General features: G+C 33.9%; 5 non-coding genes across 5 annotated transcripts; all 5 read left to right on the top strand.

The window, feature by feature from the left end:
• Positions 1-2,164: 2,164 nt before the first annotated feature.
• LOC146994323 (U2 spliceosomal RNA) lies at positions 2,165-2,356 on the top strand. The gene has a single exon (XR_015044282.1). It is a non-coding gene; the product is annotated as a U2 spliceosomal RNA (small nuclear RNA).
• A 5,681-nt stretch (positions 2,357-8,037) lies between these two features.
• On the top strand, positions 8,038-8,229 carry LOC146994324 (U2 spliceosomal RNA). The gene has a single exon (XR_015044276.1). It is a non-coding gene; the product is annotated as a U2 spliceosomal RNA (small nuclear RNA).
• A 5,677-nt stretch (positions 8,230-13,906) lies between these two features.
• Positions 13,907-14,097, top strand: LOC146994325 (U2 spliceosomal RNA). Its single transcript, XR_015044275.1, has one exon. It is a non-coding gene; the product is annotated as a U2 spliceosomal RNA (small nuclear RNA).
• A 5,672-nt stretch (positions 14,098-19,769) lies between these two features.
• Positions 19,770-19,961, top strand: LOC146994326 (U2 spliceosomal RNA). Its single transcript, XR_015044245.1, has one exon. It is a non-coding gene; the product is annotated as a U2 spliceosomal RNA (small nuclear RNA).
• Positions 19,962-25,636: 5,675 nt separating this feature from the next.
• LOC146994327 (U2 spliceosomal RNA) lies at positions 25,637-25,828 on the top strand. Its single transcript, XR_015044265.1, has one exon. It is a non-coding gene; the product is annotated as a U2 spliceosomal RNA (small nuclear RNA).
• The last annotated feature ends 1,633 nt before the right edge of the window (positions 25,829-27,461 follow it).

Genomic DNA, 27,461 nt, shown 5'->3' on the forward strand with positions numbered 1-27,461 from the left:
GAAATCCTGTTCTTGCAGTACTTCATGGACATCATCTGGGAACCTGGATTATAGAAAGCACTGCGAATGGCGGATGTCAAGGACTTAAAAAAAAAGCACTGGGGTGTACTCCATGAAATTGGAGGTGGAAATTCTCCTTCTCACCTCTCTGGAATGGAATTACATATCTTGCAATCAGAGCCGTGTTGCTGTGTATTTTTTATTACTCACTACATCTATACCATTAGATGTTCCTAAAAAGGTTAGCGATAAAAGAACTTATACATTATCAAGTAAAGTTTTTTCAGTGATTTTCTCCTGTTTCCGTTCCTAAGATTTTTCAAAATCAATATCTGCATTAAAAATGGGTTATAATATCAAACTCCAGCTACAGCTTATTTCTAAGCACCACGCACTGCGAGACGCTGGCGCTGTGCATACAGTGTTTTGAATTCTTTATTGCAGAAAAAAAGTGAAAAAAAAAATTAAATAGAAATAATATAGGACGTTAATAATATAAAATTGTGACACTTTAAAGTAAGCCATATTCAATTATATTCTTCCTCCTTTGCAAGGGCCCACCAGCGGCCGAGCGGTAAAGTCGCTGAACACTGGTAGTTCGGTCCGAGGTTCGAATCCCGCGAACGGGCTGGCTGCATGGGCGTTTTCGTGGTTTTCCCCATGTGTAACGTCTATACGAGCCAGTTTCCCTTAGAAAGTCCTCCACGAAGGCATACCTCCTCTTAGGCAGATAGCCCTCGAGGCTTTGCCATAATCACACACACACTTCCTCCTTTGCAAGTTTTCTCTTTCTTTCTCTTTAAATGCTATTTTTAACGGTACAAATCTCTATCATAAAACCATGTTCTGCCGAATCTTGCGTCCATAAGCGCGCAAACGCGTTCATGTATCGTCTCATTAATACAAGAAGATGCTAATAGCTAATAAAGTATTATGGCTGAACTGAAAACTGCGTCTCGATTCAGATGTTAAATATAAACAAAACATTAAGAAGTTCCGAAAATAATCGATTACGCGAGCTTTAATTAAGACTGGGTGAAATTTCAGTTGCTCAAGTAACATCTGATGTTTAATAAATGCAGGAAACGATGGTTAGTAAATTTCAAAACGGAAAAACATTAAAATAAGTATAAAAAGAATTTAATCTGAATTCTATTTCTATTAGCTTGGTTTGCACTGAAACTTATGAAATGATATAATTACATTGTTTCTTGACCACAACACCTAAAAATTGCAGTGGCTCTTATTATATTCATATTGATATAAATTCTAAAAAAAATTGCATTTGTTCTTAATATCCTTATATTTATTTTAACAAGCTAATAGAAATAGACACTAGATAATTTTTTTTAATATATATACATTTTTCTTTCTCTTTAGGAGGGAGGCTTGTTTTATAATTATTGTTTCTGTGTGAAATTTGAATTATGAGCAGCATAATATGGAAGGAAATTTCAGTGGACTTTATATCTGTTTTTTATATATATCTGATTTGGAAAAAAGTTATCGTAGACTTATACAAATACTATTCACACATGTAATAGTTCAGATATTTTACTTCTGCATTTTAAAAAATTTTCTTCCGCACGTAATAAAAAGCGAATTGTAAATTTTATTTGCTACACGAATTTTTCAAATCTTATCGCCTTAAAATGGCGAAAACATACTGTAAACTTGATAAGTACGTTTGCTTGTTGGTCTCATTTTGATTCGAAGGTGTCTTTCTAAAGCATCTTCTTTGCAGTCATTTAGCAGAGCTTATTTGTTTACGCCGGCTTCACTCTCCTCGCAAAGCGATACCACAGACGTACTCTGTATGTATTCCAGCCTCTTTGGGCCTAATAAATCGAATACAGAATTTGTACTACGATATTTGTTTTTGCTTCATTTAGTACGAAACAACCTGTATATCTCTTGCCCAATACAGAAGTGATACTTGATATTGTGATTACATATTGTAACAATTTGTACTACGATATTTGTTTTTGCTTCATTTAGTACGAAACGACCTGTATACCTCTAGCCCAATACAGAAGTGATACTTGATATTGTGTTTACATATTGTAATTTTGTGGCCTTCGCTAGGATGAGAGAAAAAACATTTGACCAGTAGTTAACAGTTAGAAGAAACTATGGGCAGTATTTCTTGCAACCACTACACGTTATCGCTTCTCGGCCTGTTGGCTAAGATCAAGTGTATTTTCTGTTCGTATCAGATTAAAATCTGATATGACACTTACAGAGTGTCCTGAGTTTAATCTAATTTTTGAACACTCGGCTTGCGGTTAGGTATTTATACCGCACTTGCTAAAGGTTGGCCCGTTATTGCACAGCCTCCGGGAGCGGCCTTACTAAAATTAAGAAAAGAATTTGCACGTTGCTTGTTTCCCTAAGTCTCACACCATGGCAGGAAAGAGAAAGCCAATGTTTATAATATGCTACACACAATATCATTATATCATATCACGTAGTATCACACATAAATATCATTTTCCGATAATACGTTTGTTATACGAAAAGTTAGTGCGTTTCGCAAATTTATTGCATAGATATAAAAGGGTATTCAGTTTCTTGTGTCAGGTATAGTTAATTATCCAGAAGTGTAGGAAAAATCGCAGACATTTCCGAAATTTAGTGCTATTATTCAGAGTAACTTTTAAAGTATTATTCGAAAAGAATAAAGCTAATTAAATTTATTTTTTAATTTTTAGTAAAGAACTAAACGACTTACATTATTAAATTTTAAAATATTTATAAACTGAGATACTCCTCACACGTGCAATCAGAGCTGTATTACGTGATATTTTAATTGACGTCCGCTTCTCCTTCATATGTTACTAAAACGTTAGCATTGAAAGATCTATAAAATTTAAAATATAAATATTTCCATTGTTTTCATTAACATTGTAGCTGGAAATTTTTGTTCAAAAATCTCAATTTGTATGCTCTGTGTTTTGGGAAAAGGGGCCATTGCATCAAACATTGGCAACACCTTATTTCTAAGCCCCGCCTACTAAGAGAAACACTGCATTCCTCATAAGATGAGTTGAATTTCTACTGAATGTCGATGGTGCGTATTTCTATTATTTATCCGATTATCGTATTTCTATTCTAGTATTATTTTTAAATGTTAAATATATAAGCATAATAATTCTTTTTCCTAAGTGCTTTTCGCCTATCATTATGTATTACTATTTGAAAACTGCAATGCATCATTTCAAAGATAAGCAGTGGTCACTTTTTTTAATATACATCGTTTCTCAAGATCTGCTAGTGATTTATACACATACGTGCAGCGCAATGGTTTCAGAACACTATTTTTAAAATTCGAATTTGAAGAGGCAAGTCTAAAGTTGTTTAAGTAATGGTACGATTAAAGAAGTTCAGGTTTAGGGTAATTCTTTACGTATAAATTTGAAAGAGATGCTTACAATAACATCAAGTCATTTAAATTATATAGCTAGTAACAGGTTGATTGGTTAAGAGCCTTAGCTTTTTTTATACTTTCTTATTAAAAAAAAATTATTTAGGAAATCTGCAGGAAGTATGGAAAATAATAAAATAAAGTTAAATACAAATAAAATATGATGCTTGTAATATAAACGCTGACACATTAAAATAAACTACATTCAACCATATTCTTTCCCGTCGGAAATTTTTTCTGTTTTGCTTTGTCTGTTCTTTAGTTACGGTTTGAACTCCAATGTTAATGACGAGCATGATCAGTCCGTTATATATGTTTCTTTGTGTATTTTACACGGAAAATACGTTCAGAAGCCTATCTGAATGTTATCCACATATTTAACATTTAATTCATTCACTTATTTTTGCATCTATAAAAATATTCGTTTTTTGAATTTTTAACAAAACTAAATTGAAATCTTCAGTTCCAGGTACACCTTCTTTTATTTCCAAGCCTCTTCTTCTGCGTACTGTGCTCTGAGGAGCAATTGTAGCTCCTAAATTTAAAATCGTTTAAATGTCAGTCGGAATTTCAAGAAGACGAATAAAATCAAATTACTAAATTTCAAATAACTTCGAATGTAATATATTCCAAATGATCAGAAAGTATATGGAGGATTAATACCTGCATTTTTAGTTACAATGATTGGTTCGCATGTTTTTCTAATATCCCTAACCTACTTATTATGCTGAATTTTTTGCACACACAATCCACATTTTATTACGGTCATTTGCTGTTCTTATATTTTCACTTGTTATATGCCATGTTACGAATTTTGTATTTAGTTTGATATTTTTAGTAGAATTATAATTAAAATTTTTGAGTTTCCCCATCTATAGAGCGCGGGGTCAATTTTAACAGACAGCTGCAACGTCGGAAAAGTAAAAATATAGGAGCACGTGCTTCTAACACTGAACAAATGGATAACTCTTTAATTTCATTTGAAATGACAGAAACGTTATAGAATACTGTGTTAGCTGTAACCGTAATTCCATCCTCTTTGTTTACCGGAAATTACGAGAAGTAAAGAAATTACTGGAAATTTTTGGCGACCGATTGAAAGCTGTAAAATACCGGAGAGAGACATCTTAGTTCAGTTGCTGAATTAGTGTTATTGCGCCTTGTTTTAGTACTGTGTGAACTGAAATATCAGATTTAGCTTTCTCTTTAGAAGCGCATTTTGTGGAGGGGGGGGATTTTCTATCAATTAAAAATTTTTAGTAGTTTGAAGTCTAACTACTGATTATACTGCGTGATATTGTGAACACTTGTACGAATATCTCTGATGAAAATTCCAACGTTCTGTTATATTTCTTTTGATAAGGATAATTTTTGTGAAAATTTTATCACACTTTTTGCATTCATTCTGTTACGAACCCGTACGCAAGCAACACTTTTTGGTGTCATAGGGTTATTGAATGCCAGTGACAAGACGAATGGTGAACAAATAAGGCAGTTGATGCCAAAGTTCGCTGCGTTCAAAGAAGAAATGAAAGCTGAAGGAGTTCCGTTAAAGAAGAGATGGAACCTGTTAACGTAAAAATGAAACTGGGGAAAGAAAGATGGAAGCTGTTAAAGCAGAAATGAAAGCGCGACCAAAAAGAAAAAAAAAAAAAAAAAAAAAAAAAAGGATGGAAACTGATCATGAATTAGTTAAAGGGGAGAAAGTCGTTGAAGGAAAGATGGAATCTTGTCAAGAATCCGTTAAATCAGAGATAAGGGCTGCTAAAGAGGAAATGAAAAGTGAAATTACCTGCATAAGAGAAAACACATCTGAGGCTATGGAAGTCAGAACAGACTCAATTGAAAGTAAAGGTGGACAAATTGAAGCAAAGGTTTCTTCTGTCAAAGAACAAATAGAAAAGCGAGTTTTATCCGTGAACAACAAATCGTTTACAGAGTTTCTTGTGTCAAAAAAACAAACAGAAAGAAGATTTTTCTGCCGTCCAAACGCAAATCGAACAACAAATTGATGATAGGTTTTCTGCAGGCGCCAAAGAAGTTCACGTGTTGAAGAATTTCGTAGCGACGCCAGGGAGCAATACTGATGGTTTACCCATGCCTGCTCGTTCCTCTCTGAATCTATCCAAGTAAGATGAGAAGAGCTCCTCTCATATATATATAAGACACAATTTTCTATAGTGGCGGATGCGAATGCATGGGATTCACAAGTTAAGGCCTGTCGTCTCGCCTCTTCTCTAAGAGCAGACGCTGCGGATATTCTTCAACCTCGTTCAGAAAACCAGAGACTAGACTTTGAAGCTCTAACCGACAGAAGTGTTTAAAAGAGTACAGCAGGCTTCAATTAAAATCGTCTCACCATAATCCCCCAGAAACACTTCAGGAACATGCCACGGATGTCGAAAAGTTCTCATCTCGCCTTTTTTTTAGAATGCCCGTCAGAAACAAGAGAAATCCTGTTCTTGCAGTACTTCATGGACATCATCTGGGAACCTGGATTATAGATAGCACTGCGAATGGCGGATGTCAAGGACTTAAAAAAAAGCACTGGGGTGTACTCCATGAAATTGGAGGTGGAAATTCTCCTTTTCACCTCTCTGGAATGGGATTACATATCTTGCAATCAGAGCCGTGTTGCTGTGTATTTTTTATTACTCACTACATCTATACCATTAGATGTTCCTAAAAAGGTTAGCGATAAAAGAACTTATACATTATCAAGTAAAGTTTTTTCAGTGATTTTCTCCTGTTTCCGTTCCTAAGATTTTTCAAAATCAATATCTGCATTAAAAATGGGTTATAATATCAAACTCCAGCTACAGCTTATTTCTAAGCACCACGCACTGCGAGACGCTGGCGCTGTGCATACAGTGTTTTGAATTCTTTATTGCAGAAAAAAAGTGAAAAAAAAAATTAAATAGAAATAATATAGGACGTTAATAATATAAAATTGTGACACTTTAAAGTAAGCCATATTCAATTATATTCTTCCTCCTTTGCAAGGGCCCACCAGCGGCCGAGCGTTAAAGTCGCTGAACACTGGTAGTTCGGTCCGAGGTTCGAATCCCGCGAACGGGCTGGCTGCATGGGCGTTTTCGTGGTTTTCCCCATGTGTAACGTCTATACGAGCCAGTTTCCCTTAGAAAGTCCTCCACGAAGGCATACCTCCTGTTAGGCAGATAGCCCTCGAGGCTTTGCCATAATCACACACACACTTCCTCCTTTGCAAGTTTTCTCTTTCTTTCTCTTTACATGCTATTTTTAACGGTACAAATCTCTATCATAAAACCATGTTCTGCCGAATCTTGCGTCCATAAGCGCGCAAACGCGTTCATGTATCGTCTCATTAATACAAGAAGATGCTAATAGCTAATAAAGTATTATGGCTGAACTGAAAACTGCGTCTCGATTCAGATGTTAAATATAAACAAAACATTAAGAAGTTCCGAAAATAATCGATTACGCGAGCTTTAATTAAGACTGGGTGAAATTTCAGTTGCTCAAGTAACATCTGATGTTTAATAAATGCAGGAAACGATGGTTAGTAAATTTCAAAACGGAAAAACATTAAAATAAGTATAAAAAGAATTTAATCTGAATTCTATTTCTATTAGCTTGGTTTGCACTGAAACTTATGAAATGATATAATTACATTGTTTCTTGACCACAACACCTAAAAATTGCAGTGGCTCTTATTATATTCATATTGATATAAATTCTAAAAAAAATTGCATTTGTTCTTAATATCTTTATATTTATTTTAACAAGCTAATAGAACTAGATACTAGATAATTTTTTTTAATATATATACATTTTTCTTTCTCTTTAGGAGGGAGGCTTGTTTTATAATTATTGTTTCTGTGTGAAATTTGAATTATGAGCAGCATAATATGGAAGGAAATTTCAGTGGACTTTATATCTGTTTTTTATATATATCTGATTTGGAAAAAAGTTATCGTAGACTTATACAAATACTATTCACACATGTAATAGTTCAGATATTTTACTTCCGCATTTTAAAAAATTTTCTTCCGCACGTAATAAAAAGCGAATTGTAAATTTTATTTGCTACACGAATTTTTCAAATCTTATCGCCTTAAAATGGCGAAAACATACTGTAAATTTGATAAGTACGTTTGCTTGTTGGTCTCATTTTGATTCGAAGGTGTCTTTCTAAAGCATCTTCTTTGGAGTCATTTAGCAGAGCTTATTTGTTTACGCCGGCTTCACTCTCCTCGCAAAGCGATACCACAGACGTACTCTGTATGTATTCCAGCCTCTTTGGGCCTAATAAATCGAATACAGAATTTGTACTACGATATTTGTTTTTGCTTCATTTAGTACGAAACAACCTGTATATCTCTTGCCCAATACAGAAGTGATACTTGATATTGTGTTTACATATTGTAACAATTTGTACTACGATATATGTTTTTGCTTCATTTAGTACGAAACGACCTGTATATCTCTAGCCCAATACAGAAGTGATACTTGATATTGTGTTTACATATTGTAATTTTGTGGCCTTCGCTAGGATGAGAGAAAAAACATTTGACCAGTAGTTAACAGTTAGAAGAAACTATGGGCAGTATTTCTTGCAACCACTACACGTTATCGCTTCTCGGCCTGTTGGCTAAGATCAAGTGTATTATCTGTTCGTATCAGATTAAAATCTGATATGACACTTACAGAGTGTCCTGAGTTTAATCTAATTTTTGAACACTCGGCTTGCGGTTAGGTATTTATACCGCACTTGCTAAAGGTTGGCCCGTTATTGCACAGCCTCCGGGAGCGGCCTTACTAAAATTAAGAAAAGAATTTGCACGTTGCTTGTTTCCCTAAGTCTCACAGCATGGCAGGAAAGAGAAAGGCAATGTTTATAATATGCTACACACAATATCATTATATCATATCACGTAGTATCACACATAAATATCATTTTCCGATAATATGTTTGTTATACGAAAAGTTAGTGCGTTTCGCAAATTTATTGCATAGATATAAAAGGGTATTCAGTTTCTTGTGTCAGGTATAGTTAATTATCCAGAAGTGTAGGAAAAATCGCAGACATTTCCGAAATTTAGTGCTATTATTCAGAGTAACTTTTAAAGTATTATTCGAAAAGAATAAAGCTAATTAAATTTATTTTTTAATTTTTAGTAAAGAACTAAACTACTTACATTATTAAATTTTAAAATATTTATAAACTGAGATACTCCTCACACGTGCAATCAGAGCTGTATTACGTGATATTTTAATTGACGTCCGCTTCTCCTTCATATGTTACTAAAACGTTAGCATTGAAAGATCTATAAAATTTAAAATATAAATATTTCCATTGTTTTCATTAACATTGTAGCTGGAAATTTTTGTTCAAAAATCTCAATTTGTATGCTCTGTGTTTTGGGAAAAGGGGCCATTGCATCAAACATTGGCAACACCTTATTTCTAAGCCCCGCCTCCTAAGAGAAACACTGCATTCCTCATAAGATGAGTTGAATTTCTACTGAATGTCGATGGTGCGTATTTCTATTATTTATCCGATTATCGTATTTCTATTCTAGTATTATTTTTAAATGTTAAATATATAAGCATAATAATTCTTTTTCCTAAGTGCTTTTCGCCTATCATTATGTATTACTATTTGAAAACTGCAATGCATCATTTCAAAGATAAGCAGTGGTCACTTTTTTTAATATACATCGTTTCTCAAGATCTGCTAGTGATTTATACACATACGTGCAGCGCAATGGTTTAAGAACACTATTTTTAAAATTCGAATTTGAAGAGGCAAGTCTAAAGTTGTTTAAGTAATGGTACGATTAAAGAAGTTCAGGTTTAGGATAATTCTTTACGTATAAATTTGAAAGAGATGCTTACAATAACATCAAGTCATTTAAATTATATAGCTAGTAACAGGTTGATTGGTTAAGAGCCTTAGCTTTTTTTATACTTTCTTATTAAAAAAAAATTATTTAGGAAATCTGCAGGAAGTATGGAAAATAATAAAATAAAGTTAAATACAAATAAAATATGATGCTTGTAATATAAACGCTGACACATTAAAATAAACTACATTCAACCATATTCTTTCCCGTCGGAAATTTTTTCTGTTTTGCTTTGTCTGTTCTTTAGTTACGGTTTGAACTCCAATGTTAATGACGAGCATGATCAGTCCGTTATATATGTTTCTTTGTGTATTTTACACGGAAAATACGTTCAGAAGCCTATCTGAATGTTATCCACATATTTAACATTTAATTCATTCACTTATTTTTGCATCTATAAAAATATTCGTTTTTTGAATTTTTAACAAAACTAAATTGAAATCTTCAGTTCCAGGTACACCTTCTTTTATTTCCAAGCCTCTTTTTCTGCGTACTGTGCTCTGAGGAGCAATTGTAGCTCCTAAATTTAAAATCGTTTAAATGTCAGTCGGAATTTCAAGAAGACGAATAAAATCAAATTACTAAATTTCAAATAACTTCGAATGTAATATATTCCAAATGATCAGAAAGTATATGGAGGATTAATACCTGCATTTTTAGTTACAATGATTGATTCGCATGTTTTTCTAATATCCCTAACCTACTTATTATGCTGAATTTTTTGCACACACAATCCACATTTTATTACGGTCATTTGCTGTTCTTATATTTTCACTTAGTCGTGCAGTCATGTTACGAATTTTGTATTTAGTTTGATATTTTTAGTAGAATTATAATTAAAATTTTTGAGTTTCCCCATCTATAGAGCGCGGGGTAAATTTTAACAGACAGCTGCAACGTCGGAAAAGTAAAAATATAGGAGCACGTGCTTCTAACACTGAACAAATGGATAACTCTTTAATTTCATTTGAAATGACAGAAACGTTATAGAATACTGTGTTAGCTGTAACCGTAATTCCATCCTCTTTGTTTACCGGAAATTACGAGAAGTAAAGAAATTACTGGAAATTTTTGGCGACCGATTGAAAGCTGTAAAATACCGGAGAGAGAAATCTTAGTTCAGTTGCTGAATTAGTGTTATTGCGCCTTGTTTTAGTACTGTGTGAACTGAAATATCAGATTTAGCTTTCTCTTTAGAAGCGCATTTTGTGGAGGGGGGGGATTTTCTATCAATTAAAAATTTTTAGTAGTTTGAAGTCTAACTACTGATTATACTGCGTGATATTGTGAACACTTGTACGAATATCTCTGATGAAAATTCCAACGTTCTGTTATATTTCTTTTGATAAGGATAATTTTTGTGAAAATTTTATCACACTTTTTTCATTCATTCTGTTACGAACCCGTACGCAAGCAACACTTTTTGGTGTCATAGGGTTATTGAATGCCAGTGACAAGACGAATGGTGAACAAATAAGGCAGTTGATGCCAAAGTTCGCTGCGTTCAAAGAAGAAATGAAAGCTGAAGAAGTTCCGTTAAAGAAGAGATGGAACCTGTTAACGTAAAAATGAAACTGGGGAAAGAAAGATGGAAGCTGTTAAAGCAGAAATGAAAGCGCGACAAAAAAAAAAAAAAAAAAAAAAAAAAAGGATGGAAACTGATCATGAATTAGTTAAAGGGGAGAAAGTCGTTGAAGGAAAGATGGAATTTTGTCAAGAATCCGTTAAATCAGAGATAAGGGCTGCTAAAGAGGAAATGAAAAGTGAAATTACCTGCATAAGAGAAAACACATCTGAGGCTATGGAAGTCAGAACAGACTCAATTGAAAGTAAAGGTGGACAAATTGAAGCAAAGGTTTCTTCTGTCAAAGAACAAATAGAAAAGCGAGTTTTATCCGTGAACAACAAATCGTTTACAGAGTTTCTTGTGTCAAAAAAACAAACAGAAAGAAGATTTTTCTGCCGTCCAAACGCAAATCGAACAACAAATTGATGATAGGTTTTCTGCAGGCGCCAAAGAAGTTCACGTGTTGAAGAATTTCGTAGCGACGCCAGGGAGCAATACTGATGGTTTACCCATGCCTGCTCGTTCCTCTCTGAATCTATCCAAGTATGATGAGAAGAGCTCCTCTCATATATATATAAGACACAATTTTCTATAGTGGCGGATGCGAATGCATGGGATTCACAAGTTAAGGCCTGTCGTCTCGCCTCTTCTGTAAGAGCAGACGCTGCGGATATTCTTCAACCTCGTTCAGAAAACCAGAGACTAGACTTTGAAGCTCTAACCGACAGAAGTGTTTAAAAGAGTACAGCAGGCTTCAATTAAAATCGTCTCACCATAATCCCCCAGAAACACTTCAGGAACATGCCACGGATGTCGAAAAGTTCTCATCTCGCCTTTTTTTTAGAATGCCCGTCAGAAACAAGAGAAATCCTGTTCTTGCAGTACTTCATGGACATCATCTGGGAACCTGAATTATAGAAAGCACTGCGAATGGCGGATGTCAAGGACTTAAAAAAAAAGCACTGGGGTGTACTCCATGAAATTGGAGGTGGAAATTCTCCTTTTCACCTCTCTGGAATGGGATTACATATCTTGCAATCAGAGCCGTGTTGCTGTGTATTTTTTATTACTCACTACATCTATACCATTAGATGTTCCTAAAAAGGTTAGCGATAAAAGAACTTATACATTATCAAGTAAAGTTTTTTCAGTGATTTTCTCCTGTTTCCGTACCTAAGATTTTTCAAAATCAATATCTGCATTAAAAATGGGTTATAATATCAAACTCCAGCTACAGCTTATTTCTAAGCACCACGCACTGCGAGACGCTGGCGCTGTGCATACAGTGTTTTGAATTCTTTATTGCAGAAAAAAAGTGAAAAAAAAATTAAATAGAAATAATATAGGACGTTAATAATATAAAATTGTGACACTTTAAAGTAAGCCATATTCAATTATATTCTTCCTCCTTTGCAAGGGCCCACCAGCGGCCGAGCGGTAAAGTCGCTGAACACTGGTAGTTCGGTCCGAGGTTCGAATCCCGCGAACGGGCTGGCTGCATGGGCGTTTTCGTGGTTTTCCCCATGTGTAACGTCTATACGAGCCAGTTTCCCTTAGAAAGTCCTCCACGAAGGCATACCTCCTCTTAGGCAGATAGCCCTCGAGGCTTTGCCATAATCACACACACACTTCCTCCTTTGCAAGTTTTCTCTTTCTTTCTCTTTAAATGCTATTTTTAACGATACAAATCTCTATCATAAAACCATGTTCTGCCGAATCTTGCGTCCATAAGCGCGCAAACGCGTTCATGTATCGTCTCATTAATACAAGAAGATGCTAATAGCTAATAAAGTATTATGGCTGAACTGAAAACTGCGTCTCGATTCAGATGTTAAATATAAACAAAACATTAAGAAGTTCCGAAAATAATCGATTACGCGAGCTTTAATTAAGACTGGGTGAAATTTCAGTTGCTCAAGTAACATCTGATGTTTAATAAATGCAGGAAACGATGGTTAGTAAATTTCAAAACGGAAAAACATTAAAATAAGTATAAAAAGAATTTAATCTGAATTCTATTTCTATTAGCTTGGTTTGCACTGAAACTTATGAAATGATATAATTACATTGTTTCTTGACCACAACACCTAAAAATTGCAGTGGCTCTTATTATATTCATATTGATATAAATTCTAAAAAAAATTGCATTTGTTCTTAATATCTTTATATTTATTTTAACAAGCTAATAGAAATAGACACTAGATAATTTTTTTTAATATATATACATTTTTCTTTCTCTTTAGGAGGGAGGCTTGTTTTATAATTATTGTTTCTGTGTGAAATTTGAATTATGAGCAGCATAATATGGAAGGAAATTTCAGTGGACTTTATATCTGTTTTTTATATATATCTGATTTGGAAAAAAGTTATCGTAGACTTATACAAATACTATTCACACATGTAATAGTTCAGATATTTTACTTCTGCATTTTAAAAAATTTTCTTCCGCACGTAATAAAAAGCGAATTGTAAATTTTATTTGCTACACGAATTTTTCAAATCTTATCGCCTTAAAATGGCGAAAACATACTGTAAACTTGATAAGTACGTTTGCTTGTTGGTCTCATTTTGATTCGAAGGTGTCTTTCTAAAGCATCTTCTTTGCAGTCATTTAGCAGAGCTTATTTGTTTACGCCGGCTTCACTCTCCTCGCAAAGCGATACCACAGACGTACTCTGTATGTATTCCAGCCTCTTTGGGCCTAATAAATCGAATACAGAATTTGTACTACGATATTTGTTTTTGCTTCATTTAGTACGAAACAACCTGTATATCTCTTGCCCAATACAGAAGTGATACTTGATATTGTGTTTACATATTGTAACAATTTGTACTACGATATATGTTTTTGCTTCATTTAGTACGAAACGACCTGTATATCTCTAGCCCAATACAGAAGTGATACTTGATATTGTGTTTACATATTGTAATTTTGTGGCCTTCGCTAGGATGAGAGAAAAAACATTTGACCAGTAGTTAACAGTTAGAAGAAACTATGGGCAGTATTTCTTGCAACCACTACACGTTATCGCTTCTCGGCCTGTTGGCTAAGATCAAGTGTAGTATCTGTTCGTATCAGATTAAAATCTGATATGACACTTACAGAGTGTCCTGATTTAAACTAATTTTTGAACACTCGGCTTGCGGTTAGGTATTTATACCGCACTTGCTAAAGGTTGGCCCGTTATTGCACAGCCTCCGGGAGCGGCCTTACTAAAATTAAGAAAAGAATTTGCACGTTGCTTGTTTCCCTAAGTCTCACAGCATGGCAGGAAAGAGAAAGGCAATGTTTATAATATGCTACACACAATATCATTATATCATATCACGTAGTATCACACATAAATATCATTTTCCGATAATACGTTCGTTATACGAAAAGTTAGTGCGTTTCGCAAATTTATTGCATAGATATAAAAGGGTATTCAGTTTCTTGTGTCAGATATAGTTAATTATCCAGAAGTGTAGGAAAAATCGCAGACATTTCCGAAATTTAGTGCTATTATTCAGAGTAACTTTTAAAGTATTATTCGAAAAGAATAAAGCTAAATTAAATTTATTTTTTAATTTTTAGTAAAGAACTAAACTACTTACATTATTAAATTTTATAATATTTATAAACTGAGATACTCCTCACACGTGCAATCAGAGCTGTATTACGTGATATTTTAATTGACGTCCGCTTCTCCTTCATATGTTACTAAAACGTTAGCATTGAAAGATCTATAAAATTTAAAATATAAATATTTCCATTGTTTTCATTAACATTGTAGCTGGAAATTTTTGTTCAAAAATCTCAATTTGTATGCTCTGTGTTTTGGGAAAAGGGGCCATTGCATCAAACATTGGCAACACCTTATTTCTAAGCCCCGCCTACTAAGAGAAACACTGCATTCCTCATAAGATGAGTTGAATTTCTACTGAATGTCGATGGTGCGTATTTCTATTATTTATCCGATTATCGTATTTCTATTCTAGTATTATTTTTAAATGTTAAATATATAAGCATAATAATTCTTTTTCCTAAGTGCTTTTCGCCTATCATTATGTATTACTATTTGAAAACTGCAATGCATCATTTCAAAGATAAGCAGTGGTCACTTTTTTTAATATACATCGTTTCTCAAGATCTGCTAGTGATTTATACACATACGTGCAGCGCAATGGTTTCAGAACACTATTTTTAAAATTCGAATTTGAAGAGGCAAGTCTAAAGTTGTTTAAGTAATGGTACGATTAAAGAAGTTCAGGTTTAGGGTAATTCTTTACGTATAAATTTGAAAGAGATGCTTACAATAACATCAAGTCATTTAAATTATATAGCTAGTAACAGGTTGATTGGTTAAGAGCCTTAGCTTTTTTTATACTTTCTTATTAAAAAAAATTATTTAGGAAATCTGCAGGAAGTATGGAAAATAATAAAATAAAGTTAAATACAAATAAAATATGATGCTTGTAATATAAACGCTGACACATTAAAATAAACTACATTCAACCATATTCTTTCCCGTCGGAAATTTTTTCTGTTTTGCTTTGTCTGTTCTTTAGTTACGGTTTGAACTCCAATGTTAATGACGAGCATGATCAGTCCGTTATATATGTTTCTTTGTGTATTTTACACGGAAAATACGTTCAGAAGCCTATCTGAATGTTATCCACATATTTAACATTTAATTCATTCACTTATTTTTGCATCTATAAAAATATTCGTTTTTTGAATTTTTAACAAAACTAAATTGAAATCTTCAGTTCCAGGTACACCTTCTTTTATTTCCAAGCCTCTTCTTCTGCGTACTGTGCTCTGAGGAGCAATTGTAGCTCCTAAATTTAAAATCGTTTAAATGTCAGTCGGAATTTCAAGAAGACGAATAAAATCAAATTACTAAATTTCAAATAACTTCGAATGTAATATATTCCAAATGATCAGAAAGTATATGGAGGATTAATACCTGCATTTTTAGTTACAATGATTGATTCGCATGTTTTTCTAATATCCCTAACCTACTTATTATGCTGAATTTTTTGCACACACAATCCACATTTTATTACGGTCATTTGCTGTTCTTATATTTTCACTTAGTCGTGCAGTCATGTTACGAATTTTGTATTTAGTTTGATATTTTTAGTAGAATTATAATTAAAATTTTTGAGTTTCCCCATCTATAGAGCGCGGGGTAAATTTTAACAGACAGCTGCAACGTCGGAAAAGTAAAAATATAGGAGCACGTGCTTCTAACACTGAACAAATGGATAACTCTTTAATTTCATTTGAAATGACAGAAACGTTATAGAATACTGTGTTAGCTGTAACCGTAATTCCATCCTCTTTGTTTACCGGAAATTGCGAGAAGTAAAGAAATTACTGGAAATTTTTGGCGACCGATTGAAAGCTGTAAAATACCGGAGAGAGACATCTTAGTTCAGTTGCTGAATTAGTGTTATTGCGCCTTGTTTTAGTACTGTGTGAACTGAAATATCAGATTTAGCTTTCTCTTTAGAAGCGCATTTTGTGGAGGGGGGGGGATTTTCTATCAATTAAAAATTTTTAGTAGTTTGAAGTCTAACTACTGATTATACTGCGTGATATTGTGAACACTTGTACGAATATCTCTGATGAAAATTCCAACGTTCTGTTATATTTCTTTTGATAAGGATAATTTTTGTGAAAATTTTATCACACTTTTTGCATTCATTCTGTTACGAACCCGTACGCAAGCAACACTTTTTGGTAACATAGGGTTATTGAATGCCAGTGACAAGACGAATGGTGAACAAATAAGGCAGTTGATGCCAAAGTTCGCTGCGTTCAAAGAAGAAATGAAAGCTGAAGAAGTTCCGTTAAAGAAGAGATGGAACATGTTAACGTAAAAATGAAACTGGGGAAAGAAAGATGGAAGCTGTTAAAGCAGAAATGAAAGCGCGACAAAAAAAAAAAAAAAAAAAAAGGATGGAAACTGATCATGAATTAGTTAAAGGGAAGAAAGTCGTTGAAGGAAAGATGGAATCTTGTCAAGAATCCGTTAAATCAGAGATAAGGGCTGCTAAAGAGGAAATGAAAAGTGAAATTACCTGCATAAGAGAAAACACATCTGAGGCTATGGAAGTCAGAACAGACTCAATTGAAAGTAAAGGTGGACAAATTGAAGCAAAGGTTTCTTCTGTCAAAGAACAAATAGAAAAGCGAGTTTTATCCGTGAACAACAAATCGTTTACAGAGTTTCTTGTGTCAAAAAAACAAACAGAAAGAAGATTTTTCTGCCGTCCAAACGCAAATCGAACAACAAATTGATGATAGGTTTTCTGCAGGCGCCAAAGAAGTTCACGTGTTGAAGAATTTCGTAGCGACGCAAGGGAGCAATACTGATGGTTTACCCATGCCTGCTCGTTCCTCTCTGAATCTATCCAAGTATGATGAGAAGAGCTCCTCTCATATATATATAAGACACAATTTTCTATAGTGGCGGATGCGAATGCATGGGATTCACAAGTTAAGGCCTGTCGTCTCGCCTCTTCTCTAAGAGCAGACGCTGCGGATATTCCTCAACCTCGTTCAGAAAACCAGAGACTAGACTTTGAAGCTCTAACCGACAGAAGTGTTTAAAAGAGTACAGCAGGCTTCAATTAAAATCGTCTCACCATAATCCCCCAGAAACACTTCAGGAACATGCCACGGATGTCGAAAAGTTCTCATCTCGCCTTTTTTTTAGAATGCCCGTCAGAAACAAGAGAAATCCTGTTCTTGCAGTACTTCATGGGCATCATCTGGGAACCTGAATTATAGAAAGCACTGCGAATGGCGGATGTCAAGGACTTAAAAAAAAAGCACTGGGGTGTACTCCATGAAATTGGAGGTGGAAATTCTCCTTTTCACCTCTCTGGAATGGGATTACATATCTTGCAATCAGAGCCGTGTTGCTGTGTATTTTTTATTACTCACTACATCTATACCATTAGATGTTCCTAAAAAGGTTAGCGATAAAAGAACTTATACATTATCAAGTAAAGTTTTTTCAGTGATTTTCTCCTGTTTCCGTACCTAAGATTTTTCAAAATCAATATCTGCATTAAAATTGGGTTATAATATCAAACTCCAGCTACAGCTTATTTCTAAGCACCACGCACTGCGAGACGCTGGCGCTGTGCATACAGTGTTTTGAATTCTTTATTGCAGAAAAAAAGTGAAAAAAAAATTAAATAGAAATAATATAGGACGTTAATAATATAAAATTGTGACACTTTAAAGTAAGCCATATTCAATTATATTCTTCATCCTTTGCAAGGGCCCACCAGCGGCCGAGCGGTAAAGTCGCTGAACACTGGTAGTTCGGTCCGAGGTTCGAATCCCGCGAACGGGCTGGCTGCATGGGCGTTTTCGTGGTTTTCCCCATGTGTAACGTCTATACGAGCCAGTTTCCCTTAGAAAGTCCTCCACGAAGGCATACCACCTCTTAGGCAGATAGCCCTCGAGGCTTTGCCATAATCACACACACACTTCCTCCTTTGCAAGTTTTCTCTTTCTTTCTCTTTAAATGCTATTTTTAACGGTACAAATCTCTATCATAAAACCAATGTTCTGCCGAATCTTGCGTCCATAAGCGCGCAAACGCGTTCATGTATCGTCTCATTAATACAAGAAGATGCTAATAGCTAATAAAGTATTATGGCTGAACTGAAAACTGCGTCTCGATTCAGATGTTAAATATAAACAAAACATTAAGAAGTTCCGAAAATAATCGATTACGCGAGCTTTAATTAAGACTGGGTGAAATTTCAGTTGCTCAAGTAACATCTGATGTTTAATAAATGCAGGAAACGATGGTTAGTAAATTTCAAAACGGAAAAACATTAAAATAAGTATAAAAAGAATTTAATCTGAATTCTATTTCTATTAGCTTGGTTTGCACTGAAACTTATGAAATGATATAATTACATTACTTCTTGACCACAACACCTAAAAATTGCAGTGGCTCTTATTATATTCATATTGATATATATTCTAAAAAAAATTGCATTTGTTCTTAATATCTTTATATTTATTTTAACAAGCTAATAGAAATAGACACTAGATAATTTTTTTTAATATATATACATTTTTCTTTCTCTTTAGGAGGGAGGCTTGTTTTATAATTATTGTTTCTGTGTGAAATTTGAATTATGAGCAGCATAATATGGAAGGAAATTTCAGTGGACTTTATATCTGTTTTTTATATATATCTGATTGGAAAAAAGTTATCGTAGACTTATACAAATACTATTCACACATGTAATAGTTCAGATATTTTACTTCTGCATTTTAAAAAATTTTTTTCCGCACGTAATAAAAAGCGAATTGTAAATTTTATTTGCTACACGAATTTTTCAAAGCTTATCGCCTTAAAATGGCGAAAACATACTGTAAACTTGATAAGTACGTTTGCTTGTTGGTCTCATTTTGATTCGAAGGTGTCTTTCTAAAGCATCTTCTTTGCAGTCATTTAGCAGAGCTTATTTGTTTACGCCGGCTTCACTCTCCTCGCAAAGCGATACCAGAGACGTACTCTGTATGTATTCCAGCCTCTTTGGGCCTAATAAATCGAATACAGAATTTGTACTACGATATTTGTTTTTGCTTCATTTAGTACGAAACAACCTGTATATCTCTTGCCCAATACAGAAGTGATACTTGATATTGTGTTTACATATTGTAACAATTTGTACTACGATATATGTTTTTGCTTCATTTAGTACGAAACAACCTGTATATCTTTAGCCCAATACAGAAGTGATACTTGATATTGTGTTTACATATTGTAATTTTGTGGCCTTCGCTAGGATGAGAGAAAAAACATTTGACCAGTAGTTAACAGTTAGAAGAAACTATGGGCAGTATTTCTTGCAAACACTACACGTTATCGCTTCTCGGCCTGTTGGCTAAGATCAAGTGTAGTATCTGTTCTTATCAGATTAAAATCTGATATGACACTTACAGAGTGTCCTGATTTTAATCTAATTTTTGAACACTCGGCTTGCGGTTAGGTATTTATACCGCCCTTGCCAAAGGTTGGCCCGTTATTGCACTGCCTCCGGGAGCGGCCTTACTAAAATTAAGAAAAGAATTTGCACGTTGCTTGTTTCCCTAAGTCTCACAGCATGGCAGGAAAGAGAAAGGCAATGTTTATAATATGCTACCCACAATATCATTATATCATATCACGTAGTATCACACATAAATATCATTTTTCGATAATACGTTCGTTATACGAAAAGTTAGTGCGTTTCGCAAATTTATTGCATAGATATAAAAGGGTATTCAGTTTCTTGTGTCAGGCATAGTTAATTATCCAGAAGTGTAGGAAAAATCGCAGACGTTTCCGAAATTTAGTGCTATTATTCAGAGTAACTTTTAAAGTATTATTCGAAAAGAATAAAGCTAATTAAATTTATTTTTTAATTTTTAGTAAAGAACTAAACTACTTACATTATTAAATTTTAAAATATTTATAAACTGAGATACTCCTCACACGTGCAATCAGAGCTGTATTACGTGATATTTTAATTGACGTCCGCTTCTCCTTCATATGTTACTAAAACGTTAGCATTGAAAGATCTATAAAATTTAAAATATAAATATTTCCATTGTTTTCATTAACATTGTTGCTGGAAATTTTTGTTCAAAAATCTCAATTTGTATGCTCTGTGTTTTGGGAAAAGGGGCCATTGCATCAAACATTGGCAACACCTTATTTCTAAGCCCCGCCTACTAAGAGAAACACTGCATTCCTCATAAGATGAGTTGAATTTCTACTGAATGTCGATGGTGCGTATTTCTATTATTTATCCGATTATCGTATTTCTATTCTAGTATTATTTTTAAATGTTAAATATATAAGCATAATAATTCTTTTTCCTAAGTGCTTTTCGCCTATCATTATGTATTACTATTTGAAAACTGCAATGCATCATTTCAAAGATAAGCAGTGGTCACTTTTTTTAATATACATCGTTTCTCAAGATCTGCTAGTGATTTATACACATACGTGCAGCGCAATGGTTTCAGAACACTATTTTTAAAATTCGAATTTGAAGAGGCAAGTCTAAAGTTGTTTAAGTAATCGTACGATTAAAGAAAATCAGGTTTAGGGTAAATCTTTAGGTATAAATTTGAAAGAGATGCTTACAATAACATCAAGTCATTTAAATTATATAGCTAGTAACAGGTTGATTGGTTAAGAGCCTTAGCTTTTTTTATACTTTCTTATTAAAAAAAAATTATTTAGGAAATCTGCAGGAAGTATGGAAAATAATAAAATAAAGTTAAATACAAATAAAATATGATGCTTGTAATATAAACGCTGACACATTAAAATAAACTACATTCAACCATATTCTTTCCCGTCGGAAATTTTTTCTGTTTTGCTTTGTCTGTTCTTTAGTTACGGTTTGAACTCCAATGTTAATGACGAGCATGATCAGTCCGTTATATATGTTTCTTTGTGTATTTTACACGGAAAATACGTTCAGAAGCCTATCTGAATGTTATCCACATATTTAACATTTAATTCATTCACTTATTTTTGCATCTATAAAAATATTCGTTTCTTGAATTTTTAACAAAACTAAATTGAAATCTTCAGTTCCAGGTACACCTTCTTTTATTTCCAAGCCTCTTCTTCTGCGTACTGTGCTCTGAGGAGCAATTGTAGCTCCTAAATTTAAAATCGTTTAAATGTCAGTCGGAATTTCAAGAAGACGAATAAAATCAAATTACTAAATTTCAAATAACTTCGAATGTAATATATTCCAAATGATCAGAAAGTATATGGAGGATTAATACCTGCATTTTTAGTTACAATGATTGATTCGCATGTTTTTCTAATATCCCTAACCTACTTATTATGCTGAATTTTTTGCACACACAATCCACATTTTATTACGGTCATTTGCTGTTCTTATATTTTCACTTAGTCGTGCAGTCATGTTACGAATTTTGTATTTAGTTTGATATTTTTAGTAGAATTATAATTAAAATTTTTGAGTTTCCCCATCTATAGAGCGCGGGGTAAATTTTAACAGACAGCTGCAACGTCGGAAAAGTAAAAATATAGGAGCACGTGCTTCTAACACTGAACAAATGGATAACTCTTTAATTTCATTTGAAATGACAGAAACGTTATAGAATACTGTGTTAGCTGTAACCGTAATTCCATCCTCTTTGTTTACCGGAAATTACGAGAAGTAAAGAAATTACTGGAAATTTTTGGCGACCGATTGAAAGCTGTAAAATACCGGAGAGAGACATCTTAGTTCAGTTGCTGAATTAGTGTTATTGCGCCTTGTTTTAGTACTGTGTGAACTGAAATATCAGATTTAGCTTTCTCTTTAGAAGCGCATTTTGTGGAGGGGGGGGGATTTTCTATCAATTAAAAATTTTTAGTAGTTTGAAGTCTAACTACTTATTATACTGCGTGATATTGTGAACACTTGTACGAATATCTCTGATGAAAATTCCAACGTTCTGTTATATTTCTTTTGATAAGGATAATTTTTGTGAAAATTTTATCACACTTTTTGCATTCATTCTGTTACGAACCCGTACGCAAGCAACACTTTTTGGTAACATAGGGTTATTGAATGCCAGTGACAAGACGAATGGTGAACAAATAAGGCAGTTGATGCCAAAGTTCGCTGCGTTCAAAGAAGAAATGAAAGCTGAAGAAGTTCCGTTAAAGAAGAGATGGAACATGTTAACGTAAAAATGAAACTGGGGAAAGAAAGATGGAAGCTGTTAAAGCAGAAATGAAAGCGCGACAAAAAAAAAAAAAAAAAAAAAAAAAGATGGAAACTGATCATGAATTAGTTAAAGGGGAGAAAGTCGTTGAAGGAAAGATGGAATCTTGTCAAGAATCCGTTAAATCAGAGATAAGGGCTGCTAAAGAGGAAATGAAAAGTGAAATTACCTGCATAAGAGAAAACACATCTGAGGCTATGGAAGTCAGAACAGACTCAATTGAAAGTAAAGGTGGACAAATTGAAGCAAAGGTTTCTTCTGTCAAAGAACAAATAGAAAAGCGAGTTTTATCCGTGAACAACAAATCGTTTACAGAGTTTCTTGTGTCAAAAAAACAAACAGAAAGAAGATTTTTCTGCCGTCCAAACGCAAATCGAACAACAAATTGATGATAGGTTTTCTGCAGGCGCCAAAGAAGTTCACGTGTTGAAGAATTTCGTAGCGACGCCAGGGAGCAATACTGATGGTTTACCCATGCCTGCTCGTTCCTCTCTGAATCTATCCAAGTATGATGAGAAGAGCTCCTCTCATATATATATAAGACACAATTTTCTATAGTGGCGGATGCGAATGCATGGGATTCACAAGTTAAGGCCTGTCGTCTCGCCTCTTCTCTAAGAGCAGACGCTGCGGATATTCTTCAACCTCGTTCAGAAAACCAGAGACTAGACTTTGAAGCTCTAACCGACAGAAGTGTTTAAAAGAGTACAGCAGGCTTCAATTAAAATCGTCTCACCATAATCCCCCAGAAACACTTCAGGAACATGCCACGGATGTCGAAAAGTTCTCATCTCGCCTTTTTTTTAGAATGCCCGTCAGAAACAAGAGAAATCCTGTTCTTGCAGTACTTCATGGACATCATCTGGGAACCTGAATTATAGAAAGCACTGCGAATGGCGGATGTCAAGGACTTAAAAAAAAAGCACTGGGGTGTACTCCATGAAATTGGAGGTGGAAATTCTCCTTTTCACCTCTCTGGAATGGGATTACATATCTTGCAATCAGAGCCGTGTTGCTGTGTATTTTTTATTACTCACTACATCTATACCATTAGATGTTCCTAAAAAGGTTAGCGATAAAAGAACTTATACATTATCAAGTAAAGTTTTTTCAGTGATTTTCTCCTGTTTCCGTACCTAAGATTTTTCAAAATCAATATCTGCATTAAAAATGGGTTATAATATCAAACTCCAGCTACAGCTTATTTCTAAGCACCACGCACTGCGAGACGCTGGCGCTGTGCATACAGTGTTTTGAATTCTTTATTGCAGAAAAAAAGTGAAAAAAAAATTAAATAGAAATAATATAGGACGTTAATAATATAAAATTGTGACACTTTAAAGTAAGCCATATTCAATTATATTCTTCCTCCTTTGCAAGGGCCCACCAGCGGCCGAGCGGTAAAGTCGCTGAACACTGGTAGTTCGGTCCGAGGTTCGAATCCCGCGAACGGGCTGGCTGCATGGGCGTTTTCGTGGTTTTCCCCATGTGTAACGTCTATACGAGCCAGTTTCCTTTAGAAAGTCCTCCACGAAGGCATACCTCCTCTTAGGCAGATAGCCCTCGAGGCTTTGCCATAATCACACACACACTTCCTCCTTTGCAAGTTTTCTCTTTCTTTCTCTTTAAATGCTATTTTTAACGGTACAAATCTCTATCATAAAACCATGTTCTGCCGAATCTTGCGTCCATAAGCGCGCAAACGCGTTCATGTATCGTCTCATTAATACAAGAAGATGCTAATAGCTAATAAAGTATTATGGCTGAACTGAAAACTGCGTCTCGATTCAGATGTTAAATATAAACAAAACATTAAGAAGTTCCGAAAATAATCGATTACGCGAGCTTTAATTAAGACTGGGTGAAATTTCAGTTGCTCAAGTAACATCTGATGTTTAATAAATGCAGGAAACGATGGTTAGTAAATTTCAAAACGGAAAAACATTAAAATAAGTATAAAAAGAATTTAATCTGAATTCTCTTTCTATTAGCTTGGTTTGCACTGAAACTTATGAAATGATATAATTACATTGTTTCTTGACCACAACACCTAAAAATTGCAGTGGCTCTTATTATATTCATATTGATATAAATTCTAAAAAAAATTGCATTTGTTCTTAATATCTTTATATTTATTTTAACAAGCTAATAGAAATAGACACTAGATAAATTTTTTTAATATATATACATTTTTCTTTCTCTTTAGGAGGGAGGCTTGTTTTATAATTATTGTTTCTGTGTGAAATTTGAATTATGAGCAGCATAATATGGAAGGAAATTTCAGTGGACTTTATATCTGTTTTTTATATATATCTGATTTGGAAAAAAGTTATCGTAGACTTATACAAATACTATTCACACATGTAATGGTTCAGATATTTTACTTCTGCATTTTAAAAAATTTTCTTCCGCACGTAATAAAAAGCGAATTGTAAAGTTTATTTGCTACACGAATTTTTCAAATCTTATCGCCTTAAAATGGCGAAAACATACTGTAAACTTGATAAGTACGTTTGCTTGTTGGTCTCATTTTGATTCGAAGGTGTCTTTCTAAAGCATCTTCTTTGCAGTCATTTAGCAGAGCTTATTTGTTTACGCCGGCTTCACTCTCCTCGCAAAGCGATACCACAGACGTACTCTGTATGTATTCCAGCCTCTTTGGGCCTAATAAATCGAATACAGAATTTGTACTACGATATTTGTTTTTGCTTCATTTAGTACGAAACAACCTGTATATCTCTTGCCCAATACAGAAGTGATACTTGATATTGTGTTTACATATTGTAACAATTTGTACTACGATATATGTTTTTGCTTCATTTAGTACGAAACAACCTGTATATCTCTAGCCCAATACAGAAGTGATACTTGATATTGTGTTTACATATTGTAATTTTGTGGCCTTCGCTAGGATGAGAGAAAAAACATTTGACCAGTAGTTAACAGTTAGAAGAAACTATGGGCAGTATTTCTTGCAACCACTACACGTTATCGCTTCTCGGCCTGTTGGCTAAGATCAAGTGTAGTATCTGTTCTTATCAGATTAAAATCTGATATGACACTTACAGAGTGTCCTGATTTTAATCTAGTTTTTGAACACTCGGCTTGCGGTTAGGTATTTATACCGCCCTTGCCAAAGGTTGGCCCGTTATTGCACTGCCTCCGGGAGCGGCCTTACTAAAATTAAGAAAAGAATTTGCACGTTGCTTGTTTCTCTAAGTCTCACAGCATGGCAGGAAAGAGAAAGGCAATGTTTATAATATGCTACACACAATATCATTATATCATATCACGTAGTATCACACATAAATATCATTTTCCGATAATACGTTCGTTATACGAAAAGTTAGTGCGTTTCGCAAATTTATTGCATAGATATAAAAGGGTATTCAGTTTCTTGTGTCAGGCATAGTTAATTATCCAGAAGTGTAGGAAAAATCGCAGACGTTTCCGAAATTTAGTGCTATTATTCAGAGTAACTTTTAAAGTATTATTCGAAAAGAATAAAGCTAATTAAATTTATTTTTTAATTTTTAGTAAAGAACTAAACTACTTACATTATTAAATTTTAAAATAATTATAAACTGAGATACTCCTCACACGTGCAATCAGAGCTGTATTACGTGATATTTTAATTGACGTCCGCTTCTCCTTCATATGTTACTAAAACGTTAGCATTGAAAGATCTATAAAATTTAAAATATAAATATTTCCATTGTTTTCATTAACATTGTTGCTGGAAATTTTTGTTCAAAAATCTCAATTTGTATGCTCTGTGTTTTGGGAAAAGGGGCCATTGCATCAAACATTGGCAACACCTTATTTCTAAGCCCCGCCTACTAAGAGAAACACTGCATTCCTCATAAGATGAGTTGAATTTCTACTGAATGTCGATGGTGCGTATTTCTATTATTTATCCGATTATCGTATTTCTATTCTAGTATTATTTTTAAATGTTAAATATATAAGCATAATAATTCTTTTTCCTAAGTGCTTTTCGCCTATCATTATGTATTACTATTTGAAAACTGCAATGCATCATTTCAAAGATAAGCAGTGGTCACTTTTTTTAATATACATCGTTTCTCAAGATCTGCTAGTGATTTATACACATACGTGCAGCGCAATGGTTTCAGAACACTATTTTTAAAATTCGAATTTGAAGAGGCAAGTCTAAAGTTGTTTAAGTAATCGTACGATTAAAGAAGTTCAGGTTTAGGGTAAATCTTTACGTATAAATTTGAAAGAGATGCTTACAATAACATCAAGTCATTTAAATTATATAGCTAGTAACAGGTTGATTGGTTAAGAGCCTTAGCTTTTTTTATACTTTCTTATTAAAAAAAAATTATTTAGGAAATCTGCAGGAAGTATGGAAAATAATAAAATAAAGTTAAATACAAATAAAATATGATGCTTGTAATATAAACGCTGACACATTAAAATAAACTACATTCAACCATATTCTTTCCCGTCGGAAATTTTTTCTGTTTTTCTTTGTCTGTTCTTTAGTTACGGTTTGAACTCCAATGTTAATGACGAGCATGATCAGTCCGTTATATATGTTTCTTTGTGTATTTTACACGGAAAATACGTTCAGAAGCCTATCTGAATGTTATCCACATATTTAACATTTAATTCATTCACTTATTTTTGCATCTATAAAAATATTCGTTTCTTGAATTTTTAACAAAACTAAATTGAAATCTTCAGTTCCAGGTACACCTTCTTTTATTTCCAAGCCTCTTCTTCTGCGTACTGTGCTCTGAGGAGCAATTGTAGCTCCTAAATTTAAAATCGTTTAAATGTCAGTCG

The sequence above is a fragment of the Stegodyphus dumicola genome, chromosome 11 (assembly GCF_044657685.1).
Source record: "Stegodyphus dumicola isolate Sdum_Otavi_A_Nest chromosome 11, ASM4465768v1".
NCBI classification, from domain to species: Eukaryota; Metazoa; Arthropoda; class Arachnida; order Araneae; family Eresidae; genus Stegodyphus; species Stegodyphus dumicola.